At 32.4% G+C, this 13,181-nt stretch overlaps 1 protein-coding gene across 1 annotated transcript in view; it reads left to right on the top strand.

Moving 5' to 3' along the window:
* LOC126744388 (leucine-zipper-like transcriptional regulator 1) overlaps positions 1-13,181 on the top strand; it is a 126,619-nt gene that overhangs the window by 18,514 nt on the left and 94,924 nt on the right. The gene's annotated exons all lie outside the window — the stretch shown is intronic.

The following is a 13,181-nucleotide window of genomic DNA, read 5'->3' as shown; positions in this document are numbered from 1 at the left end:
TAGACGTAAAGTACATGTTTCAGCTATCGGCCACTATACTAAATCTTTCTTAGTAATAAGATTTTTATAAGCTTGTATGCTTTATTGTTGTATAAAGTTGTAAAAAAATGTTGACGTATGTACAAAATGGAAAAAACAATAAAATCAACCAAATCTATTATCGACGAGAATATTAGCAATTTTTTCAATAATTAGCTCCTAAATGGTTCTTGGTTTTACAATGAATACCTTTTGCTTTAGGTAGCGTCACAAAAATAACATTTAGTTATGCAAAAAATTCAAATTTTGTCCCAAATAGCCTAACTAACTATCCGGATTATTCCAACTAAATATCTATTACTGCTCAGTAATGGATTTTTTAAGGCAGAAGGATACACTTTTACTATACACACTATACACTAAGGAATATACTTTCGTTTCCTCATAAATCAAATCAAATCAACATTATGTTACGTGGCTCGGTCCGGTCTTCTAGTTGTCATTGTCTGATGGCGGATTACTTCTATGTGTTTGCTTGTGAGCAAGACGTGGAACCGAAAATTTTATGTTCAAATCCATTGCAAAAGCTCGCGCTTTTTAAAGCATTTCGACGTGTTTAAGGCAGAACGACACAAACGCCAAATTACAAATTTTTCAGGAGACACAAAAAACCGTGTAACATTCGTATTTATTTTTTTAAAGCATTATATTTGTTACTACAAAAAAAGTATTTTTTGTTCTTAATTTTTTTTATAATTTTTTTTTGTCTTAAGTTGATAAGTAAAGCTGTAATCTTAAAAATTAGGATTTTTTGGCGTTTATGCCAAACGTTATTGACTTATGGTGTTTATGCCAAAATGAAATAGTCGCTTGTGCCAAAACATGTCTGTTAATGGGCGTGTAAATTGGCGCTTATCTGGAGATGTGCCAAATCACTTTTTTAACACAATTTTTTTTTTTTGGTTTTTATGCCAATTAAAAACACAAATTACTTTTGAATATAATTTATAAAAGAACATTGTTGTATCATAAAATACATATTTATTTCAAAAAATTGTAACATAATTACAAGCATTTCTTATAAAAAATTAAAAAAAAAAGCAATTTTTTTAGAAAATAATTTGGTTTATATACATACATAGTTTAATAATAATAATACTCGTATTTTACAACGGACTAGTTAAAAAAAAAAACAAATTCTTAAAATATAAAAACAAATTTTTTTTCCTATACATTAAGTAGAAAAATTGATTAGCTATTAGATATTATGTACGTTAATATTAAATGAATAGATGACATTGATGATCAATAAGATGAATATTTAATCTTATTCATCATCAATGTCAGTCTCATTAAGTACATCAGGTACTGATCCAGAACATTTTAAGGTTAAATACTCTGAGTGATACTCAGGCCTTATAACTAACTCAGTGCAGAGTTTTTTAAAATCATTATATTTTTTTAAATTAATTGGTATTTCCTCCTTATAGGCCTTAAGAATACCTGATTTTAATTTCAAAAAGACTAGTTCTTCTTTGTTTCCTTTAAAAGAGTAAAAAACCCTAGCATTATAATCATTTTTAGAAAAAACTGCTTTTTTAATTTCCGATATTTTTAGTTTACTTGCTTTTTCAAAATTAATGCTTTTAAAGTCCAGAAAATCTGAGAATTTTTGCTTGATAATTATATAAGGTTCGGGATTATTTCTGGCATTACGAATAATAGTGGGCCATTCAGATGGCGCTTGTACTATTTTATAATTTATATTCTTTTCAATGACTGCATGTATTGAATTTACAGGCATGTAGGTGTGGCCTGCAATGAAATAAGTAACAGACACTTCTTTGACGGTAATAGAATTATTTAAAAAATATCTAATCATTAAAAATAAAAACTTATTTTTATTTTGCCCTGAGCAATTGTCGCAGTACATTGATATTTTTTTATATTTAGCAGTGCTATCTACGTATTTTAAATAGTGTAACATGTTTGAGCAAATTTCGTTACTACCCCTTTTTTCATTTTTTTCTTCCCATAAGTAACAATAGCCTTTTTTTGTAGTCGTTTCATAAACAGAAAAGTTATAAACTGCATTTTTTTTGGGGAAAAACCTAACAGCATATTATCCCCATGAGGAGTAGCTAATACCTTCTGGAGATCAAAACTTACTACTAAATATGAGTTTTCTTCTCCTGACATTTTTTGTTCCTCTAGGAAAGTTTGCTTAATTGTATCCTTTTCCTCGATATGCTCCTTATAATTTTTGGTCTCTGCTTCAGTCTTTAACTCCTCGCTTAGATTCTTAAATCTCTCGCATTTTAGGTATTTATCTTTTTTTGGGACGTGAATTCCAATGTTGTAATTTTCTTTTAAAAAATTCAAAAATTTTCCCTTTTTTAAAAACTGGCGATTATTTTTTTGTTCAGTAAAAACATACATTTTGTAAAGGTTATTATAGCTTTTTATATCAGCAAGAAGATATGTTTTTGAAGATGAACTTCGGCAATAATGCGAGGGCACCGCTGGCAAAGAATTAACAAATACCTTAAAGTGTTGAACAAGTTCGGTTTTAGTCTTGTTAGACGGAACATGGATTCCTCGCTGATCAGGCTGTGAAAATTTTTCATACTCCTTATTATTTAAAACGGTTCTCAATAATCGCACGGTCACAGATAAAGTTGCAAGTAAAAACTGCCTGCAAACGCGTGTTGGTATACTATTTTTTAGTATACTATATTCCAGTGTCATTTTTCTATTTATTAAATTTTTTGATTTACGCCGTCTCTTAATTGAACAAACCGAAGTACAATCACTAATAAATCGTTTCTGCTTGTCACTACTTGCCAAGCCCCAAATCAAATATAGATATTCTTTCTTCTTCAGAAAATAAATTACAATAATTTTTGCAGCTATTTTTATTTCTGCACGGGTTTTCCTTCATTTTTTTTTTACAAAATAATTTTCTTGAAGTGCTTAAGTATTTGAATCCCAAATCTTTTTGTTTTTTGCGTTCCTCTCGTTTGCTGACTGAGTCCTTCTTAATCTTTATTGAAATAGCTGGATCGCCTTCATTTATTTCTTTCTGAAAGTCACTGCTATTTTCTTTATCATTTTCGTCTGGAAAATATTGGACTTTTCTTTTCTTATTAGGTTTTTCAAAGTCTTCTTCTTCATTTTCGGAACTGCTCGTATTTTTCTCAATTTCATAGTCTTCATCAGAATCTGTAGTAAAATCAGTCTCAATTCTGGCACTGGTTGTGGCATTAATATTGCTTAAACTGTTTATACTAGGTATAGTATCACTTAAACTTTTATCAACAGTAAGAAAGTCTAATAGAAAGTCCAAGATATCTAACTCGTTATGAAATATCATTTCAGAAGGAATTTGATAACTAGTTTCCGCACTGGCATTTTTTTCCACAATAACTTTTGGGCTTGGTCCCAAACTATTTATAATTTCATTGGTGTTTTCCAAAATTATCACATTCTCTTTCAAAGCTGCGTCGAGGGGACAAACTTCATCGAGGACCTCTACCAGCATGCTATTATCCAATTCAACATTTGACGATATTTGGCAACTAGCATCAGGATCATCTTCTTTATTGTTTTTTGCAAGTTTTAAAAGCTTTTGTGTTCTTGAATGATACATTTCTAAAAATTAACAAAAAAAATCGATAGTATAGCATAAAAGGCATAAGCGCCATTTATAAAACACACAATATTACATGATTGTAGCAAGAAACTAATACACCATTAGTTAAAAATTAATCTTTTTGGTAATTTATATACATTAAATACCGAAAACTTCTAGAACAAAACCTTTTAAGGCGAAAAAAAGCATTAAATCATTTGCATTGAATAGCATAGGTGTAATGTCACTTATGCTAAACAAAAAGTCCTGCATGCAAATTGGCATAAACGCCACATTTTTAAAATCAGATTTGAGTGATTAGGCAGATATAATTGTTATTACAATTAGATTTATCTACTAGTCTGTCAAATCCTTTTGTTTAAAAAACAATTTAAATCTACCTTTAGCTCACAAAAACTGCCGATAAACACGCACGCAGGCACCTGTGTAAAGCTTATGACCGTCTGGCGCTTATGCCAAACAAAAGTGGGTGGGGGGAACTTTTGGCGTTTGTGCAAATTTTAAAAGCATTTCACAACCAAACGGATTTTTTGTGGCATAAGTCTCAAACGTTATTAGATGCGGAATAAAAGCCGCTTTAATTTGGTGTAAATAACCGATTTTTGAATTTTTGGCGCTTGTGCCGTTCTGCCTTGAACACGTCGATTTCATTAATTATTTTATCAGGAAACTCGCGGTCATTTCTGAGAATGTCCTTGATATTTTTGATGTATTTCCCCACCGAGATCATGTCAATCGATTTAGCTTGCAGTGCGCTAACTACTGGTTCTAAAACTGCTGAATATTTGGCTATTGTTTGTAGAGCAATAATAAACACTGGTATTGTAACAGCTGAATGCAACTGATGTGCAGATTTTCTGGTGGCATAATTTCCCTCTACGGATAACATTTCTAGAGATTTCACAAGCTCTGGAAAATTTTGATTGATTTATATTTTTCGGAGCACCTCGTCTCACACAATCGTGATAGGTTTAGAGCGTAGATTCTCTAAAAAACGTTATAACATTCTTTACAGTGGCGACAGTATTTCTAATTTCTGGCACTGCGCATCATTCACAACGAGGTTGAGTTTGAGACTTGAACAATGAAAATATAAACCACGAGCATATTTTTTTCTCAAAATGGCTTGTACGCCACCCTCTTTCCCTGTCATTGTAGCCACAGCTATTGAATCCAAACCGCAATCTTCGGTTGGGAGGTTAGAACTTATCAAGAAATTGTCAATTGCTTCGGCAATTGCTGAAGCATTTTGTGCTTTTAGTTCAACAAACCCTACAAATTCTTCTCTGATTTTCCTTTTGCTTTTGTCGTAGAATCGTACGCCTATTGACAGCTGTTTTTTCCCAGCTAAGTCTGCTGTTTCATCAGCTAAGACTGCGTAAGCCATGGTCTTCTGAACCTCACTTATTATATTCTCCTTAATAACTTCGCCACATACATTTATCAATTCGTTTTGTATTTTTGGCGATGTGTAAACTGCATCGCGACGGCACTTTTCCAGGTAACTCTTTAATTTGTCGTCCTCTGAATTGATTCTTAACTTCAGTAAATCTAATAAAACACCCTCATCTGAAATAATTGATGACAATATTTGTCTGTTTTTATCGATTGCTTTTTGGTGTCCACTTTGCAGTTGGATGTTTACAGGAACATTTTCAAGAAAATTTTTTGCAGCATTTGTCGCTCTTAGGTGAAGGTTGGTCGTTGCATGCTTTCGGCAGTCTTCGTGCATATTTTTGAACTTTATATATGGCCTGACCATAAATGATCCCAAAATTCCACTTACAAAGCTGATGGGCGGAGGGAACAAAACACAATGCTTACAAAGAGCACCTTTTAGTGGCTTGGAATATACTAGCCGTGGTGCATATTGATCCAACCAAGCATGATTAAATTTTCTTTTCAAATAGCTTGCATCACTTTCAAAATCGTAATATCTGGGCGGGATCCAAGGATTTTGTACTCCCTCTTCTTTTCCGTCGATAGCTGGGTAGCCAACCCAACATAACGATTGTCCACTCTAATTTCAGATTCGACGTTGATGTCATAAGTTTGTTGGGACATCGATGGAGAAGAATAGTTGGCAAAAGATATATTTACAGGTTCTGTAACGTTTCTCCAATGTTAGCATGCAATGATCTTGGCATTACATAAGTAGTTTTATCATGGTTGTCATTTTCATCGCTTCCGCTTCCACTGCTACTTTCCCGACCTTTTTGTCTTTTTTCGCGTGTTGTCCCTAAAAATGGATACACAAAATTACTCTTACGGTGTTTAGGCATAGGACGAAAATACGGAAAATAAAGATCAAGATACCTATAATAACATCACATTCAAATATCATTTACTTCAGTATCAGTAAAAGTAAAATTGCGATATCTATATTCGTTAACTTTGTGATTTAAGCAAAGAAATCAAATAATCATATTAGGTTTTGTTTTGTTTTGACTCACCTGTTTCAAAGAATTTCCTGATATCCATTTGACAGAGTAATATTTCCAGTCTCCAATTGTTGCGCAGTAAACGTAAATTAAATCTCATGTCGCCGCAACTAAACTATAAGACACTATGGCGCATGAAATATTCGCTCGTATTAAACTCCAAACGGAATTGAATTGTATTCGTTGCCTCGTCGTCTCGTCGAACTGAATTGCCTTGCTCTTCCTCACGATACCGCTTATCTATTCAAATATTCCTGCACCCGAAATACGTAGAAAATACTCGACTCCCGACTCTATTTCCGCCCTTGTCTCATACTTGCTATCACTGCCTTTCCTTTCCAGCTAGAACGTTCTTCGTGGTATTGCTATTCAATAGAAGATGTCGCTGTTGACTGTATACTGTGGGGACTTGTATCGCCCTCTCACTCACTCCGAGAGTGGAGGGGAGGCTGTCAATTGTCAGGATGTATTCGATCCATTATGGCGGATTTGGTTGCACCTGAGTCGTGACAGATACTGGTTGTAAAAGTTGTTGACTTCTACGTGTCTAAGCTATAAGCTAGGATTAAGAAAAAGTGGCAACGGTGTGCAACTGCTTGCTTTCAGCGTGCATAATAATTGTTACTTTATCAAGTTTTTACGGCGAATTAAATCTAGAAAACTTATAGGCAATATCGTTACAGCATACATGTGTGAGTTTAGATATAAAAGATCCTTTATAACGTGATTTTTGTGATAGCCAACGTGTGTTTGTTTACATTCTGCGATTGTTCTGTTCCTGCGAGGTTGCCAAACGTCGTGCTAAATTTCTAACGTTATGCCTGAAATAGAAGTTTGTGATATATGTATGTGACAAAAATGTGGCTGATAATGAAGAAAGTTTACTATGTGATAAATGTCTTGTTTGGAAACATAGGCTGTGCCTCTCTATGAATCAAAAACATTTCCAGAAGCTAAGCAAATCAACAGAAAAATGGATTTGTAGCAAGTGTGTGAAAAGAACTAAGAAACCGGAGTCTCAGACTTCTAATTACACAATTAATGATGTCATGAATGCCTTAAAAAACATGGAAAAGAAGTACGATGTTCTTTTCCAGAAATATGAAGAGCAGGTCAAAATAAATGAAGAGCTGAAACTGGAACTTAGTGGTATAAAAAACCAGTTAAATAAGAAGGAACAAAGGGAGCTCACGAATAATGTTATTGTTTATGGGGTCCCTTATAAAACCACAGAAAATCTGCAGCAGCTGGTTTGTAACATTGAAAAGGAGCTTCAAGTAGATCTAGAGAGTAATTTTACAGCCCTTAGAGTAGGAGGCAAAGAAGAAGGAAAGAAGACACCCATCAAGATTAACATAAAAACTGAGGACATTAAGAAAAAACTTATGAAATCTCCTAAAAGGTATAATTTAAATACTTTGGTGTTAGGGTTTACTGAAAATCATAATGTGTATCTAAATCATGATCTAAATAAACATAACCTAGACTTATTTATTTAAAAAGACACAAACATTTAGAAAGGAGAATAATTATAAATACTTTGGTTTAGTAATGGGTCTATTTTATTAAAGAAACATGAAAATAGCAGGGTTTTAGTGATTAGTACAGAATCTGATTTAAAAAACTAAAGATAAAAAAAATCTAAATATTGTTTATTTAAATATACAGAGTATTAGAAATAAATTCGATGAGATTGAATGTTATGCAAAGGACCGTAATGTAGATATTTTTATGTTTGTTGAAACTTGGCTATCTTCTGAGGAAACGCATCTATTTGAGTTGGACGGGTATCAATCAATCCATTCTTGTAGAGAAAAAAGAGGGGGTGAAGCTTCTATTTATTTAAAGAGTGGCTTAAATTTTAAGATACTACAAATATCAGAAAAAAAATATAATTTTAGTTGGGCATGTATTCAGATAGGTCATAAAAATTTAATTGTTAGTTTAGTGTATAGACCACCATCTTATTCATATGGTGAAACCTTAAATATGTTAGAAAGTATTATGAGTTCCTATCCAATTAATCATATTATTGTTGGTGATATTAATTTAGATTTATTAGATATTAGTAATAGAGAAATAATTAATTAAAAACACGCTAGCCCTTAATAACTTTCATATTAAAAATAAAATAAATATTTTAAATGCTACAAGAATTACGCAAAACACCAATAAACTTTTAGATCATGTATTAACTGATTTTAAATGTAAGGAAAAATGTTCAGTAAAAGTCGAATCTAATGCGCTATCAGATCATGAAAAACTAACTATACATTTGGATGAGATAGTTAGGCCGGCTAACGTAAAAACGACACATACTTTGAAAGGGATTAACAATGGAAAGTTTAAAAGATTATTTGAACAACAAATAAAAGAGACAGAAATTACCTCATTCCAGTATCTTATTAATATAATACAATCTAGCAAGGCTGCAGCTGAATACGAGCGAAAAATAAAATGCATAAGAGGAGCTTGTAAACTTAATAAGAGAGCGAGATCGACTATTTGAAGACATGCGTAATAAAGATAATAACAGAGAAATAAAAAACCAATTTCGTAACATAAAAAATATAATTACGAATAAAATTAGAACACTTAAAAATACTCATTTTAGAAAAATATGGGCAGAAGCAGGTTCCGATACCAAAAAACAGTGGTCAGTGATAAATAATTTATTAAGCAGAAAAAACCTTAATTTAAATAAAATTAAGGAGATAAATGTAAATAATAGTATAGTCTCGGACACTTACGAAATTGCAAACTGCTTGAATCGCCACTTTGCTAGAATAGGTAAACAAATTACTGAAGAGGTTCAAACTGAAATCACAGCATAAAGAAACCAGCAGTCGCACTTCAATAAAAATACATTGGCTTGAATAAGCGAGTTCGGTGCATGTGTACTAACGCAGGCGAGGCATTTTTGCTTATAGTAGGGATGCCGCTGACACTCGCTACGGTCCACGCGGCTTTTGCCTTGGCTAGAGCCGGACTTAAACATTTTTTTAGATGTTATTATCTTGTAAAATAAAAATACCTACATAGTACAAATATTGATTTTTTAATATAAATAAAGTTCATACATTAACAAAATATTTAAACAAAAATAAACATCGCATTTCTACATCTAACAACGACGATATAGAAGAATACGTGCAGGAAGTTAATTAGGTATGGACCATAACTTTAAGAGACCATTCTTTGAGTAATTTTAAAACAAAAGGTTCATATAAACATATGTCCAGAAATTCTTCGTTCTCAATATACAGGGTGTTAAAATTTAACAACAACTAAAATATATGCCACTGACTGTTGTGCAATTTTTATTATGTTCTGTGGATTATACAAATAAAACTTTTCTGTCTCTTGAATTTTTTTCGTATCTTGCTTAGTTAATAATAAATTCCAAATGAAACTTTTCCCCAAATTCCTTGTGTGATCCAGGGATATGCAATTAAGTGGACTTTTTTTTCTCGAAAAATAAGCGAGATACGAAAAAGTTGTATTTGTATTTGAGTAAATCAAATAAGATATTAAAAATGGCACAAAATTCAGGTGCCCCAATTTTTTTGCCACAAATATTTCTTCAAGTCCCGTACGAGATTACACTGAACCTAATAAATTTAATCATGTTAGGGGTAAATTAGCCTGTTAAATAATTTATGGTACATACTTAATTAACACCCTGTATAGTAACGCTTTTAGATTAACATCTGACTACATAGTAGTTTAAGGATAACTAATTATACAAATAAAGTAATATTTCAAAACAAATAGAAACTCTTAGGCCAATAAATAAAGACAAATAGTTGGCAACAATTCTAAACAATTCTAACATCTGCGAATTTTTGTTATATTATTAAGTACCAACTAAAGTAAAAGTATACAATTTTGCAACTCTTTTAAATATAGCAATACTGTTAAAATGGCAGAAATATAAATAATGTCCTTAAAAATCCAAAAAAAAAAAAAATATTACATTGCTGCAACTTTAACTGATGCTTAATTATGTTATTTAAGCCATACAGCCAAATTTGCAGCTATTAAAAACTTTGGCAAAGTCAATTATTTTGCTTCATTAATAATTTTTGACATACCCCTCTTTTAATACAAAAGTTTTTATAAAAAACGCTACGCTTTGTAAAAACGCTATCAAAATAGTCACTAAGTACGGCGCTGAACTAGGCGATACACCTATGAACACAGTTCGATAAACAGTGAGCTCGGCATCCGGAGAACATGGCTGCGGCATGGCTAAGGATGCTATTAGTTCGCTTACATTTTCGAGCGGAGTGAGACTGCTGGTTTCTTTATGCTGTGCTGAAATACTAGGCATTCCTTTTAATATTCGTGACACCTTTGGTTTCAATGAAATCATTTATGCAAATAGTTTTTATTTAGAAGAAGTCACTGATAAAGAAATATTAGACACAGTTAATAGTTTGAAACGTAACTCTGCTCCTGGAGATGATCAAGTTACAGTTAATAATCTTTGCGTATTGGGTCCCAGTCTAATCAAAATTCTTACAAAACTGGTTAACGATATTTTTGCTTCTGGTCTTTTTCCTGACGAACTCAAATTCGCTAAAATTACGCCGATCTTCAAGTCGGGATCTCAAGATTCTATGGGTAATTACAGACCAATTAGTTTAATAAGTACTTTTTCGAAAATAATAGAACGGGTTTTAAAATGCCGACTGTTGGACTTTATAAATAAATATTTGCACATGGACAAGTTTCAGTATGGCTTTTTAAAAAATTCTAACACGCTAAGTGCTACGATGGATTTCTTAAATGAAATAATTACTCAACTAGAAAGTAAAAAAATGGTAGTGGGTGTCTTTATCGACCTGAAAAAGGCTTTTGACGTCGTTAGCTGGGATGTGCTTTTAGCTAAATTACATAATATGGGATTTAGAGGGACCGTTTATAACATTTTAAAATCCTATCTATATAATCGACAACAAGCTGTGAATATTAATCAAATAGTTAGCGAAATTGAACTAAGTGAATGTGGGGTTCCACAGGGCTCTGTTCTTGGGCCACTACTCTACGCTCTTTACGTACTCAGTCTTAGGAGTGCTGGCTTGACTGGTCGATATTTTACGTTTGCGGATGACACAGCTATGTTGTACAGTGATAGTGATCTTGAGAGCCTGGAGCGTGTTGTTAACACAGATCTTGAAAAATATTCCAAATGGTTACTGTGCAATAAATTAAAAATTAATATTCTTAAAACTAATTATCCTATTTAACGTTTAAAAGCAAGATGTATATTTACAATTCCTTTTTCTTGTCGCATTTTAGATACCTTCTCCCTTTGTGGGGCTCTTGTGGTCAGGTGGATTTTAATAAAATGCTGGTATTGCAAAATAAAATATTAAAGGGATTATTTAAAATTGATTGGCGTACAAGCACTGTGGACCTACATAGGGGGTTGGGTGTCTTAATGCTGAGAGAGTTACTTATATTTGAACAGGGCAAATATATGTTTAAAGTAACTAATAACATCCAAAAGACTAATGTGAGAATGGTCTCTACTGAAAATATTCACGATCATTATACCAGGGCTCAACGTGACATCTATTGGGACAATAATATCAGGACTAATGTAGGTTTACGTAATCCAGTTTATCAGGCTATAATAGTATATAATAGTCTTCCAGTAGTCATTAAGAACATGGACTCGGTTGAAAAATTCACAGCGAAACTTTTAAGTCATATATTAGAATAGTTTTTCTTTTTTTTTTTTTTCGTTTTGCTTGGTTGCTATAAATATACTTAAAGAAAAATATCTAAAATTACACTTATTGTAGGTATTTAATTGGATTTAATTGGATTTATAAGGGTAGTGATGTAATTGACATCGTCAGGGATTTTGATTTGTTTTGTTTTCTTTTTTTTTGAAAGGTTTATAGTATATTTAATATATCTGTATATATGGTTAAGGTTGTTGTACACTCTGAACGTTACATATCCTTGGTACCAGTGCATTGGCACTGTTTTAAGGATTTTGGTTTTGTAAAGATATGATTGTAATATGTTTGAAAATAAAGAAATTTGTAAAAAAAAAAATATAGCCGTTTTCTTGTACGATTGGTACAATAAATTATTGTTACCCGTTAACGAGTGTATTATTTTGGTGTTTAAGAGTATAGGATCTCTCGTTTGGTGACTACAAAACCTACAATACATTGATGCTATTTCAGATTTCTCTTATTTTCTTTACTGGAAAAAGTACTGTCGTCCGTAACTAGATAGTGGCAGATATTGTTTTCTCCCAATTGTATTTGGCTTTAATCCTAATGGCTCTGATTGTCTCGTCGGGAGCGGAAACTAATAAAAATATCTGTATAAATGTATCTGTTTATCTGTAATAAAATATCTGACTGAAAAGATATTTTGTTTTTAACACTTGCTTCATTTTGCGCAGAGTAGGTAACACGTTTTTAAATCCCACTTGTCAGGAAAATTAACGTTTATTTTATCTTCTAAGGGGCAGCTGCCCCCCCTGCCCCTACCTGGGTACGCCCCTGCTTTCTTTCCAATCTTTCTGGTGTAGTCTTCAGGTTAACAAGTTCAATTGCTCGAGGTTTGAATTCGATCTCATGGCGACACTAGCCATGTAATGTGAAGAATTACTTTAATACAAAATTATAAAAGACCCTCCAACATCTTGAGGTAAGCTTGATTCCTATTCTTTCTAAAACGTTTTCTCATGGTTTTTAAGGCCGCGACTTTTGAAGTTTCATGTGTTAATTTTAGGTAATTTCAGCTGCTGTCCTTAAATTTGCACAATGGGTTACTAGGTCGAAGAAGATAAGAGGCATATGCAAGCAATGTTAGATTCGTGATTTGTTATTGTTATTTCGATTTTGGTAATTTATTTTAATTTCACTATCCTGATTTTCATACATTATTATATGTAAGCAACCGCACTGAAAGGTATATTTATTTTAGGTTATTTTCTACATACATGTTGCATAGTGTACTGTTGGGTAGGTTACTGACTTTGGCCAAAGAGTAGTGATATACTAGCGGTTTATTGATTTTTTTTAAATGTTTTAGAACTTTGCTGCATCGATTTTTGATTTCAGGGGTTGTACTTTTAA

Source organism: Anthonomus grandis, chromosome 14, assembly GCF_022605725.1.
Source record: "Anthonomus grandis grandis chromosome 14, icAntGran1.3, whole genome shotgun sequence".
NCBI lineage: Eukaryota > Metazoa > Arthropoda > Insecta > Coleoptera > Curculionidae > Anthonomus > Anthonomus grandis.
This window is presented reverse-complemented; position numbering and strand designations above follow the sequence as displayed.